Raw genomic sequence first — 14371 nt, 5'->3', positions numbered from 1 at the left:
ACTTTCTAAAGTCATTTTTTAAAAGAAACTAATATTTACTTACAATACAGGCATTGTGGGGTGAATAAATAATAACAGTTAGTAAACAACTTTAAGCATCTATTGCTTCAGAAATGATAAATATGAGAAAAATCCTACTGTTCACTTTAAAGGAACAACTCTCTCCACTTCCTCATACTCATTCCCTTAATTCTAGCCTTTCCTCGTTACTGGGGTGCATAGCTTCTGGCAGGCATACCATTGCCACATATATGTCTCGAGTTATTTTGTTGAGATTTTATAATGACTCATGTTTTAGATTACATTTTACTCCATGAAAATAATTTGTATTACCTTAATTTTTTTTTTATACAGTCCTCTGGAATATTACATACACATGATAGGCTGGATAAATATGTACGGAAAAACTACTGGAAAAATATTTGACTAAGGTGGCACGATTACATAAATCCAGTGGAATTTACAGCCCTCATTTTCAACACTTTGATTCTGTGTTCCCTCATTATTCATATTCAGTAAATATCTCCTTAGCAAATGTCTCTCAAATATCTAGAGAAGTGAAAATTTTGAAATGTTTTCTCAGTACATGCCCCTGGGCTGCTGTGTGTGGTAGTGTGCATCGCATACATTTAAGGAAAACCAGTCTCATTATAGACAGGCCATGATGCCAGTCCTAGTATGCCCCATCTTTATACATTTTCTGCTTTTCCTTAAGATAGCACTTACTAAATAATATAAATGACAAAGATATCCATCAGATCACTGAAAAAAAATGTAAGCATGCTAAATTTGTCAATTATTCAACAATTACTCAACAAAATAACTCAAGACGATTTCATGGGAGGTGGTTCTTGTCTATTTCCAGTCTCATAGCACAGTAATTACCCTTTGTTCATTTATGCTGCATATAGTAATTGGATAGTTTCTGTGTGCCAAGTAGTTGGCTAACTAATAGTTATGTGATACCCACTATTAGCTAGTCATGCTGACAAACCTGAATTTGCTACTCGGTATTATATTTCTGGACTTTTGCGCATCATCTATTTTGACCCTTTAAAAAATTATAATTAACTACAGTAAAATCTATCCTTTTTAGAGTAAAGTTTTATGATTTTTAAAAACACGTGTAGTCTGGTGATCACCACTAAAATCAAGAGCTAGAACTGTTCTATCACCTCCACAATTTCATTTCTGTCCCTTTAAAGTAAACACTCCTTCCACATCATGGTAACCGCTGATTTGTTTTCTCTCCCAATGGTTGTCTCTTTTCCAATATGTCATATAAATGGAATCATACATGATTTTTATATTGGGTCTGGTTTCTTTCACTAAGCATACTACATTTGAGATTCATTCATGTTATTGTGTATATCAATAGTTTATTCCTTTTTATTGCTGACTAGTATTCCATAGTAAGGATGGGCCATGGTTTGTTTATCCATTCACTCACTGAGGGACATTTGGATTAATTCCAGTTTTGGGAGATTAGAATGAACCTGCTATAAACGTTCACAGAAAGGTTCTTATGTAAACATAATTTTTCATTTCACTGGGGTAAATAACTAAGAGTGAGATTGCATCATTTGTTAAGCAGGTGTTAAATTGTATAAGAAATTGACAAGTTGTTTTTGAAAGCATCTTTACGTTTTACATTCCCACCAGCAATTTATGAGAAATCTAGTTGCTGCACATCCTCTCCAGTGGTTAGAATTTTAGGTGATTGTTGTTGTTACTGTTGTTGTTGTTGTTGTGTGTGTGTGTGTGTGTGTGGTCTATTATTTATTTTAGCCATTGCTGTGTAGTGGTAACTGATTGAAATTTTGTTTTACATTCCCTTAATGACTAATGATATTTGCACATAGTTTCATTTCTTTGTCTGTACTCATCTTTGATTTTCTTCTTAGAATCTCTCTCTTATACAGACTGCGACAACAAAGCAAATATCACCTTCTGTAGAATGCCTTCTTGGACTGCCCCCCAAAAAGATAAGTTCTTCCTCCTTGATGGTTGAGTGGCAATAGTAACTTGCCTCTGCTGGTGTATTTCTCACCTACCTCTAACTCCCCATTTCGATATAAAGAATCTCAAGTGAATACTCTGTTTGTGTCTCGAGTGCCTATTTCAGAGCCTAGTGCTTAGCTTATATCTGGCCAATTTATGATTTAACATATGAATTTAGATTAACTGAGTTTTCTCATGTGTCACACAATAGAGTTAGACCATATAATTACAATATGTCTGTCCAGATGCTATATGATTCTATCATTTAGCTTAGCTGCAGGAACAAGTTAACAAAATGTGTGGAATAAATATATATATACGTAGCAGCTGATAATATAATAATAAACTTTTAATAATAAAAATGTGTACCGCATGCATTATGGGTGGCAGAAATTGTACCAATTCACAGGTTTAATACATTCTTTAATTTGTTCCTCATAACAACCTTACAGAATAGGTATTAATAACTAATGCGCTCATCTTATAAATCAGGAAATGGAGTATAAAAGAGGTTAAGTAATTTGTCCAAAGTCACCCAGCTATTAAGTTGCTGAGCTGGGACGTGAACTGAGGTCTGTCCTCTAAATCTTTTGCTATTTCCTGTTTAGCAGCATAGTTCCTATCCTATGCATGTACTGTCTGTCCTAGGTTAATTGCACCCTCTGTATCCTTGTCTATCCATTCTAACAATCATAGTTGAAAGACCTAGAAATTAAAGGATTTCCAGCCTTTGAATAAAACGTTAGTGTTTTAGAAATAATTTTTTTAAACAGATACTGAGAGGAACACACAAATAATAGATGAAATTTAATGAGCTGTTTGGATGTCTAAGGTACTTTATCATAGTTGAAAATCTTGTACCTTCCTGTGAAAAATCAAAATGCCATATCCTAGGTGGATGAATGAGGGGGCTGATGTTCCTGCCGATCAGAGTTCAATGGCTGTTGAGTACCAGCAGTTTATGTAATCCATTCTGAGGATGCGGAGGCCCTATTTCTTCCATCACTCATATCCCTCAGCCCAAGATCCTGTTGCTTTCCTTAATTGCTTCTGCTTTATTTGCTAGTGTCTGACAGTTTATTAAGGCAGAGAGAAACTGTGGTGATTTATCATTAAACTTCCACTGTAATTACATTTCCACACACGTAGGCTCTTGTCAGCCTTACAATTCAGCTCAATATTGCATACGTTAATGTTATTAGGATATTAACAACTATTAGATGCTAGGCAGAGCAATCTGTTTTTTCATTAAGCCATAAGTAACACTCAAGGATGTGCTATTGAGGATATTGACAAGCGAGCAAAGCTTTGGGGCACGGAGAAAGGCCCCATGTTGAAGCTGAACATTGTACTGCTGCCCCCCACCCCCAGTTACAGAGACACGTGACCAGTCACCCTCGTTGTTTCCTGGAAGTGTCTCACCAGGACAAGGCCCTAGAGGTTTTGAGTTGGGGAAAAATGTCTAATGCATTGAAAAACTTAAATAGCCTTATTATAATATCATTTATTGGGTAAATTCCTGAGGTTAGACGGATGCCATTCAATTGCGCTGTGAGTCAGATGGACAACAGGCTTGCTTCCTTTTCTCACCTTTTCTTCTCAGGCTGAGAAACCATTCTTTTCAATTTCACTAAACAGACTTAACATCGATGACCCTTTCTCCAATAGTCTCACTTAGTAAACATTCTGACTCGATATCGAGAGTTAGTCTGGCCAAATCTAAAATCCTATCTTAATCAATGAAGTATGTGGTGATGAAAATTCTAAGAATTATTTCTTTAAATTCATGAGTTGGTTGATGAAACGGATGAGATAACTGGTAGTAGGATAACAAATATTTATTTCAAAGCAAAATGGAGTGCTCTGGTTAAGTATTCAGAAAAAGAGGCATTGGCGAACTGTTCAGTCTTCTGAATTGGAATGTTCTTCTGAGCTTCGAAATTGTTTTTAAAATTTATTTATTTATGACAGAAATTATATTTATTTAAAGTATTCAATGTGATGTTTTGTTATATGTATACATTGTGAAATGATTACCACAATCAAGTAATCCAAGTGGGGTTGCTGGATCATAAGGTAGTTCTAGTTTTAATTTTCTGAGGAACCTCCATACTAGTTTCCATCATGGCTATAACAGTTTGCATGCCCACCCAGCAGTGCACTAGGATTCTTTCTTCTCTACATCCTCACCAACATTTATATTTTGACTATCTGATTATGGTTTTAATTTTTATTTCCCTGATGATTAGTGATGGTGAGTGTCTCTTATTATATCTGTCTATCATTTATATGCCTTCTTTGAAAAAAATGTCCATTCAGTTCCTTTGCTCAAGTTTTAAAAAAATGTGAGTTACTTGTTCTTTTCCTATTGAGTTATATGAGTTCCTTGTATATTTTGGATGTTAACCCTTTATTAAATATATGGTCTTCGAATATTTTTCCCTATTTATAGATTGTCTTTTTATTGTGTCAGTCGTTATCTTTTAAATTTTTAGAAACTTTTAATTTGATATAGTCACACTCATTTATTTTTTCTTTTGTTGCCTTAGCTTTTAATGTCAATTCCAAAAAACCAATGTCAATGAGCTTTTTCCCTATTTTCCTTCTGGGAGTTTTATAGTTTCAGGTCTTACATTTAAGTCTTTAATCCATTTTGAGTTATATTTAATGTATAGTATAATATAAGAGACCAATTTTATTTATTTACACGGCATTTCTTTTTTATCCCTTCTCTTTTATATGTATCTTTAAAGCTGAAGTAAAATTTTCGTAGATGGCATACAGTTGCATTTTTTTTAAAAAATGCATTTAGCCATTCTATGTGTTTTGATTACAGAATTTAAATTTAAAGTAATTATCGATAGGTTATGACTTATTCTCATTTTGTTAATTGTTTTTCAGAGGTTTTATAGGTCCTTTGTTTCTTTCTTCCTCTCTTGCTGTTTTCCTTTGTGATTTGATGATTATCTATAGTGGTGTGCTTTGATACCTTTGGCTTTATTTTTGATGTATCTACTATAGGATTTTGCTTTGTGGTTACTGTGAGACTTATATAAAAACACCTTTTGGTTATGACGATCTATTATAACCTGTTAAAAAGTTAACTTTGTTTACATACCAAAGCTCAACACCTTCATTGCTCCACTATACCACATTTTATGTTTTTGATGTCACAATTTATATCTTTTTACACTGTGTATTCCTTAAGAAATTATTGTAACTATAATTATTTTTAATTCTTTTATCTTTTCACCTTTATACTACAGTTATGATTTACGAACTACTATTACAATATTAGTGGTTCAGAATTTGACTATATATTTACCTTTACCAGTGAGTTTTATACTTTGAAATTTGATATAATTTCATGTTATTAGTTAGCATTTTTTCTTTTTAGCTTGAAGATATTCCTTTAGCGTTTCTTATAAAGCAGGTCTAAAGGTGATGTTTTCAGATTTTGTTTGTCTAGAAATCACTTTATCTCTTCCATTCTGAATGAGAACCAGGGAACATATTCTGGGTTGGCAATTTTTTATTTCAGAACTTTGAATATACCATACCATCCTCTCTGGGCCTACAAGATTTCTGTTGAGAAATCTGCTGATAGCCTTATGAGATTGGGAAGGAGGGAGAGTTCCCTCGTATGTGATGTGCTTCTCTTGCTGCTTTCAATATTCTCTCTTTGTCTTTGATTTTGACAGTTTTATTATACTATATCTCATTGGTGACTTTTTTGGGTTGAACTAGACTGGGGACCTTTGAGCTTTATGTACTTAGGTATCCATATCTTTTCTCAGACTTGAGAAGTTCACGGTCATTTTATTATTTAAATTTTCTCTTCCTTTCTATGTCTGGTCTCCTGGGATTACCATAATGTGAATATTGTTTAACTTAATGATATCACCTAAGTCCAATAGACTTTCTTCATTTCTTTTCATTCTTTTTTCTTTTTTCTCCTCTGACTGTATTTTAAATGACCTGCTTTTGAGTTTGTTGACTCTTTCTTCAGATTGATAGAGTCTGTTGTTGAAGTTCTGTCTGGCATATTTTAGTTCAGCATTGTAATTTCAGTTCACAAATTTCTTCTCGGTTCTTTTTTATGTTTTCTATTTCTTTGTTGAACTGTTCATTCTGTTCTGGTATTATTTTACAGATTTTGTTGAATTATTTATCTGTGTTCTCTTGTAGCTTTCTGAGTTTCTTTAGAGCAATTATTTTGAATTCTTTGTCAGGCAATTCAGGGATCTCTATTTCTTTGGGGTCAATTGGTGCTGTCATTATTGCCCTGATTCTTTATGATCCTTCTAGCCTTACATGTGTGTCTGTATATTTGAGGAAGCAGTCATCTCTTCCATACTTAATTGACTTACTTTGGTAATGGAAGACCTTCATCTGTGGGTGGAGAAATGCTAGAGCATACTGTGGCCTTGAGTCTAATGGTCCAGGGTGATAAGTGCAGGGTGTGTGGTGGCTATAGGTCTGAAGGGGCGCAATGTCTTATCGTCACAGGCAGCTGATATCCGACACATCAACAATTGTATGATCTTTGGCAGTGAGAGCTTCAGGAGGTCCACAGTGACTGTAAATGCTCTTTTAGCTCTCAGTGGCTTCTCTAGATTAGTGGCAAGGGCACTGAATCTAGATTTAGTACAAGTGGCAGTTGCAGTGGTGTCTGAAGCCAGTGGTGTGCTAATGCCCAGCTACAGGGGCTGGCTGCAGGTGTCTGCATGGTGGCAGGTGCTGGCTTTATGACATAAGCATATATGCAGGGGTGAAGTCTGGAGTTGGTGTCAGGAGTCGTGGCCAACTTCAGGTGCACAAGCATCTGTGGAGTCTCGGGCTGTCAGTGTGTGGTCACAGAGGCTAGACATGATACACAGACTTAGGTAGAAACCAGTGATAGGCGTTTGGGCCTGGGGTGTGTATGTGTAGGACTATATGGGTTAGCTGTGGGCACACATGACAACGTAGGCCAGAGACAGGATTTAGGGTCAGATCCAGGCTTATGAGCAGCTGTAAGGGACTGGACTGTCAACCTGAACTTGTGTGGCTACAGAGATTAGCCATGGGTGTGTATATAGCAGTGGAAGTAAATGAAGATAGTCAGGCTGGGTCTAGGTGCATGAGCTGCTGAGGGTCTCTGGGCTGTCAGTGTACACTTGTGCATCTGCAGGGGCTGGCACACACACAGCAGTAAGGGGCAGCTGCAGAGGCCTAAACTGGTGTCGTGACCCACACAGTCAGAGTCCAGGGATGGCTGTCAGTGTGGATGCCAGGCTGGGACATGTGCATCGGTGCTGGCTGGGGCATATGTGGTGGAGGAGAACAAGGAGGGACTCAGGCAGCTGGTGTTTGTGGATGAAAAACCTGTGGGACTTTTAGTGCCAAAAGCTGCAGGGGTCTATGGCATCTGTGCTGGCCATGGGTTTCCTCAGTGATGAAAGCTGCTGGGGTGAAACAGTCTGCTCGGATCTACAACAAAGTCTTCAGTGATACGGATGCCAGTGTCCACAGTGTTTGCAAGGACTCGCTGTTGAGGTCCTCAGTGGTGAAGGCAGCTGGGGTCGGCTGAAGAGCAGGCTACTGGGAATTAAGATCACTCCCACAATGTGGCGGATACTGGCAGCCCTTGCTCTTCTTTCTCGTTCCTGGCTGTCTCTAGATGTTTCCGCTACGCTGGTCTCTGGGTGAGGTGAAACAAAAGTGTGTCATTTGTGCAGTGCCCCAGAGGCTGGGGAACCGGCTGCTTGCCCAGCTCCACTCTTCCTGGCAGGGAGAACTCTTTCAGGACAGGGTGTCTCCTCTTGGCACTGAGCAGTGCCGTCCTTGGTGATGGGTGAAGCAGGCAAAATGGAACTTTTTTCTCCACTCTTTTTGTGTGGTTTTTGCTCCACTGTGTTGCTGAAGTTACTTCAGCGTCTTCCTGAGCTCTCTCAGAGCTATTTTTCTTTGTGGATTGTTGTCTAATTGTTGTTATTTTAGGGGATTGGACTCTGGGTTTTTTTATTCTGCCACCTTGATGACATTACTCTCCAGATTTTTTAAATTTATTTTCTATATTATGGCCCAAGGCAGCAGTAGGTCTACAAAAATGGAAGTACTATATAAGGCTATTCGAAAAGAAACATAGTAATATTTCTAGAAAGAAACATAGCAAGAAGAACCCAGAATAAATTATTTATAAATTGTGTGAACTGTCAGAATTTGATGGGATGGCTATAAAAGCAATGATTTTAGATACCACTTGGACAAGGTTTATGTATTTTACTAACCTTTGCTTTTTCACTGGGATTCTTTCAGAACGTATTGACAAACTCTTAGAGTTTCTACTGCCTTATCAATTTCTCCCAAATTAGAAGTATCTATTAAATATTTTTAGTGCCTATACATTGTATTCTAAATCTGTTGTAAGATAAAGAACAAAGATGTAACTATATCATGCAATAACATGATATTAAATTTGGTCGAGGAGAAATCATTTCGGTAACTCTCCTCCCCTTGCTGTGTCCCCTCTACCTTCCCAAAGGGGAATTGAGTTGACATTTTCATTGAGTTCAACACATCCCAGTCATTCTTTGGACTCATTCTGTAATGACACTCTGTCGCAATGCAAATTATTTTTTATTAAAACAAATAATTATTGAAATTTTTCTCAGAAATATTTTCCAAAACACAGAGCATAGAAGAATTTGAATTTTAGGAAATTCTCTACTTCTCTTCTCTATTAAATTGTTTCTTATTTTCTTCAATTTTTTTTCTGTTTACCTCACACAGGAAAAGCTATTCTGGTCAGATTCTAAAACAAAAATTGGGCCATTTTGTAGCAGGGGAATAGGGAATATATAACCCCACTGAAAAGCAATGTGCACGAATGCGGCCCTATCGCTTTTCTCCTTGCTTCCATGTGGTAAATTGATGCGCTTGAGGCACTCTTTCTCTCTCAATCTCTTCTCTGCATTGTAAAAGCCACACACAGAGCTTGGCCTGACTCTGAGTGATGGTGAGCTGTCTTGATCTCACACAATTGTTTACATGCATTGGATTTCTCATTAATTTGGGCTCAGCAGGTTGCTGGAGATGAGGACTTAAAACCTGAGAAGGGTCTCTCCTAAGTCAGACATTCTAACCCAGATTTGTTATGGGGTTTAATTGAGAGTTGCGAGTGGTTGGATAATTATAATAATGTGGTAACTGAATTTCTGATTTATCACTGTCTCTTGTACGTATAGCTCTTTCTGAAATTCTATAAGATAGGAATGATGGGACCATTGAAAATTTGATGCCTTCCTCAGTCTCATGGCTATAAATCAATATAATAAAAAACCCCACCCTGATTTATAATATTTTGGTTATTTTGTAATTTTTAGTGTATTACATTTAATAATTTATTTTCAGACCTCTGTAAAGATGATAGAGATATACATCCCCTTCCAATACTTGGCCACTGGCAATCTATAAAAAGAGCCACATTAGTGGATGTTATTGATATTTTGTTTTTTGAAGTATTAAAGCAGATATTTCCTCCAACTTCCTTCAAGATATTGCAAGCATCTTGAAGAGAAAAATGACATATTATTCATATTTATTAGGTCCTATCACAATGCATAGCACATGGCTAGCACTCAAATATCTGTTGAGTAGAACTAATGACTGTGTGTTGATGTTACTAGTCTAAAAGGGATAATTTTCTGCTTATGGTTTTGTTACATTTCTCTTCATTTTTGGCATTTAGGAAAATGATGTTAATAGTTATTTACAGATCTCACTTTTGACTTTTCTGTATGAATTAAAAAAATAAGTATAAATCATTAGTACACTTGATTTAGGAATTATAATTACATTGTCATTAATAGAAAAAGGTTAGAAATAGTAAACACTGATTTTACAGCTTATTTTCAGTACATACTGTTAGCTAGTGCTATGAATCAGTGATACCAGTTCAATTGTGTTGTTGAATGAATACGTACAAAATTAAATTTGCTGAATTAAAGAGCTATGTAGCAATTCTATTTTGTTTACAATTTTAGAGAGCCTCAGTTTGCTTAGTAATATTATATAGCAAGTCCTGTCAGGGTGTTTTGTTTAAAGAACAGGTGGGAGGGGACTATTATCATCTTTCCTAAGTCCTATACGTTTTCAATCTTCTTAGTTTCTACAATTCTCCACAGCTGGTGGAGAATAAAGGCAAGTGGTTTTCTTTATTCTGGTGTGCTTAGAAATGAACGATAAAAACTTATTGGTTGAGGGTGGTTTCTTCCAGTATTAAAATTTTATAAGGAACTTGCTTTTGTGAAATTTTATATTAGAAATGCCAGTGATAAGAAAAAACAGTTATGATCTAGGCCATATATGACTTCATCAAATAAGACCGATAGAGAAAAAGATAAAGCACAATTGAATAATATTTGATTTGGCAAACTAAAATACTGAAGGCTACTTTTAATTGTGCCATAGACTACTTCTGCTGCTCTGAACAAGTTACATATTCACTTTTGTCTTCAATTTCTTTATTAGCAAAAATGAAAAGAATTATTTTTTATTTTTTTAAATACCGTTGTTAGAATTTAATAAAAAATATAAAATTAAGGCACTTATATTATACGGTTTACATATCAAATTGAATATTTCAAATTTAGTAAAAACAATTATCAGTTTTATCAGTTCAGTATTATTTTTGCTGATTTTATCAGTTAATTAAATAAACAGTCTTTGTGTATGCTACATCCACTTAGCTGTATATTCCTAAAGATTCAACTTTCAAAATATAAGTCATCACCTGACTACCTTGACAATAGTCCCAAATCTTTTTTCTTGATAAGAGATATAAATATTTCTACAACAAAAATTCATATTACTTATATATCATTCATGAATTTATTGGGCATTTAATATAGTTTAAATAGCTATAGTCCTTTGGAAAATTCCTGTTTCTTTGGAAAACCTCTAGAAATCTGTCTTGGTAATATTTACTGGGTTTTTTTTTTTGTTTTTTTTTCTTATGAGGGGAGCATAATGGAGATATAAATAGTATGAGGAACATCTTTTCCTTCAGATAATTTTAAGATTTCTACTTTTTCTGTTTGGAGTGTTCTAAGTACTAGGCACTTAGGCACATAGGCACATTTTCTTTTTTTAATTGTTTTATTATTTTTATTTTTCAATTACAGTTGACATTCAAGATTATGTTATATTAGTTTCAGGTGTACTGTGTAGTGAATAGACATTTATTTAATTTACAAAGTGATCCCCCTGATTAGTCTAGTACTCATCTGGCACCATACATAATTATTACAACATTATTGACTATATTCCCTATGCTGTACTTCACATCCTTGCAAATATTTTGTAACTGCCAGTTTGTACTTCTTAATCCATCACATTTTCTCCTAGCCCCTCAACACCCCTCCCATTGGCAACCATCAGTTTGTTCTCTGCATCTATGAGTCTGTTTCTGTTTTGTTTGTTCATTTATTTTTTTCTTTCAATTCCACATAGAAGGCACACTTTCTTGAAGTCAACAAGTGAATGTCTGCTCATCCATCTGTAAGTATACTCTGTACTTCTCTCTGAGCTGTTACAATGTGATTTCATTGTGATATAGAGTAAAGGGTCTTTTGAATGTGCTCAGAAACATTTGCTCTGGTTCAGAGGATAGAAATTGTTAAGCCTGAGGGCAAGCTTCTTATCCCATAACTCTCTCTGTCTAGAAATGTGTGGCTGAAGATCCTTGCATCCTCACAGTTGATCTACAAGCCCAGAGTGCAAATACTTCTTTAACAAGGAGATTTTTGCACTGGCATTAAATGGAAATAAAAGAACTATTTTATTTTATTTTTACAATTTTCTTGATTAGTTCATGTCTATGCCCTCAGCGTTTTTATTTCAGGTACTTAATAAAACTTTATTTAAAAAAAATTCTTCTAGAGCCAGATTATCCCTCAATTTGCTCATCACTGGTAACTTAAACAGTATTTTCCCCCTCAAAATAACAATGATAGCTTTCTTCCACCATATTCATTTTTGGTAGTCAAGCATGTTGACTATAATATTGGTAAAGGAGAGTGAATTGCAAAGGTTTAATTCGGTTTGGCTTTCAGAATAAAAGAAAGGGGTAGAGGGTAATGCAAAGTCCTTGGTTTCATGTCGTTTTATAAAATGGACCTTTAACTCTCACACAATGTCAAAACAGCATAATCAGTCTGCTTCATGTTCCCTACAGAACAGTCAGAAAAAAATGATTGACAGTTTTACATGGAAATAAAGATATATCAGAAGGCAATTTCAGTGTCATAACAAGGCTAAGGAGGAAACAGATGCTGTGCTGGCAATAGTATAGGAGCCAAAGGATGCACAGCTCCTCCATGTGATATCCCCTGATTGCTCAAAAAACTACTTTGGAATGCATCTTCCTCAAGCATTACACCTCATAGGAATGGAGACCCAAATAGAAAAATGTTCTGCTGAATGGCAGGACCTCTGGTCATAAATGACATAAACTGAAAGACATTTGAGTGAAATGGTCAGCAAGGTGAGGGTGCCCTTTTTTTTTTTCTAGTTTAACCACTTAATACAGGACAGACAAGAGGACTTTCCAATCCCATGACTAGTGACAAGACACTAGCAAATTTTAGTCTATAACTCATTTCAAGGAAAATTCACTTTTTCTATCATTTTTAGTATTTTAAAAATTGTATGTTTCCAACCTGATCCCATTCGGGTAACATATGAATAGATGAAAAATGAGTTAATCAGAGCTAATTAAATAAAACATTTCTGGTAATTCACTTTATTTCAACTAATTATTCAAATTCAGATAAGCTTAAAGGAAAAGAACAAGACAAAACTCTAAAAAAAGCTGGGTTATGAGTTGCCGTTGGTTGCAAGCAAGCTCAAAGGCTGGCGTATTTGGCGTGATGACAATTAAATTGGAGGATGCTGAGCACAATCCAATATTGATAAGTACAGTCCATCCATTCTGTATTATGTCCACATCTTTGGGACTTAGAGTCTGGCAAGGAGAAGGAGGATTTTATCTTCTTGGAAAATATGAGTTGGAAAATCAAACCAAGTGAAATTTCAGAGGCCAAGGGGTAAAAGAGCATTCAAGAAATTTTCTAATTCTTCCTTTGCTTTTAGCTAGATTATATTACGTGATTCTATGTATTCGTTATTTTAGGACATTTTCTAAAGAGTAGCTAGAATCAAAGACACTATTAAGATGATACTATTAATGATGATTTAAAAATGATGTCAACATTTATATCATTTAAAAATAAACTCAAATTAGTTAGAAGTTTCAGCTTAACTTTCTAACTTTGCTTCAAGAAGTTAGACAATTTCAATTGTTGTCTTTTTGACGCTTTCTTAGTTGAGTATGTTTAAATTTCTCTATCATGCTTCTAAGCTTTTTGTGTCTATGTTCTGATTTGTATTTTATTGCCATTCTCCTTTCAGCATTATCTGTATGTTTGTGTTATTTCTCACATTTAACTTGCTACTCTTAACATTTAGCAGTTGGAATGAATGTAGAATTAAAGGTATTCAGGTGTCTGGATCTATTTAAATAGAAAAATTTTCTCTGAAAACGAAATCGTCAATATCAATGCACTTGCTTTGAACAGCGGTTGAAATGAGATATTTTACTGAGTCATCTTTACATAGCATTTATGATATGGTAAATTTAGTTCTAAATTTGTTTACAAGTGTTAACTGTTGATATACAGTTTAAATAACAACAGTTATACAGTTATTTAAACTGTATAACAACAAAGTTATCACCTAGAAAGTTTCATTTTGATTCCCAATTTTCAGATGAGGATATAATTATTAATTTATTTAAAAATAACAATAATAATCCCACTATGTGTTGATGTAAACGTACATTTTTATAAAAAACAACGCTTTTCCAACATAATGAAATAAGAGTGGCATTGTTTTATATTTAAAAATTTTCTCTTTGTTGTCTGGTTTAATAGAAGACAGCTAGATTCTTAGATTTGCTTCTCTATTCAGTCTCTAATGATCTCACACTTCATGTATTCTGTGGAAAATTTCATTGGACACTTCTGAGAGAATGAGAATGAAATAGGAAAATAACATCTTGGTTTATTATGAAATTAGCTCTGACCTCATGAAGACTTTAAACGGTCTTAGGAACCCTAGGGTTCCCTGACTACACTTTGAGAACCACTGCTATAGAAGAAATGTGCTGACCACTTAATCTTTTGTTATACTATATATTTTAACCTTTTTTCATCTACTAGCTGAATTTGAACTTTAGCAATTTAATGCATTGCTTATCTGTGATTTAAAATAAAAGAACTAGGTGACTTCTTCCTAGCATTGGCATATTTCGTGTATTTTAAATAGC

The sequence above is a fragment of the Pteropus medius genome, unplaced genomic scaffold (assembly GCF_902729225.1).
Source record: "Pteropus medius unplaced genomic scaffold, Ma_sr-lr_union100, whole genome shotgun sequence".
Classification (NCBI taxonomy): Eukaryota; Metazoa; Chordata; class Mammalia; order Chiroptera; family Pteropodidae; genus Pteropus; species Pteropus medius.
The sequence above is the reverse complement of the archived record's forward strand: the minus strand, read 5'-3'. Positions refer to the sequence as shown.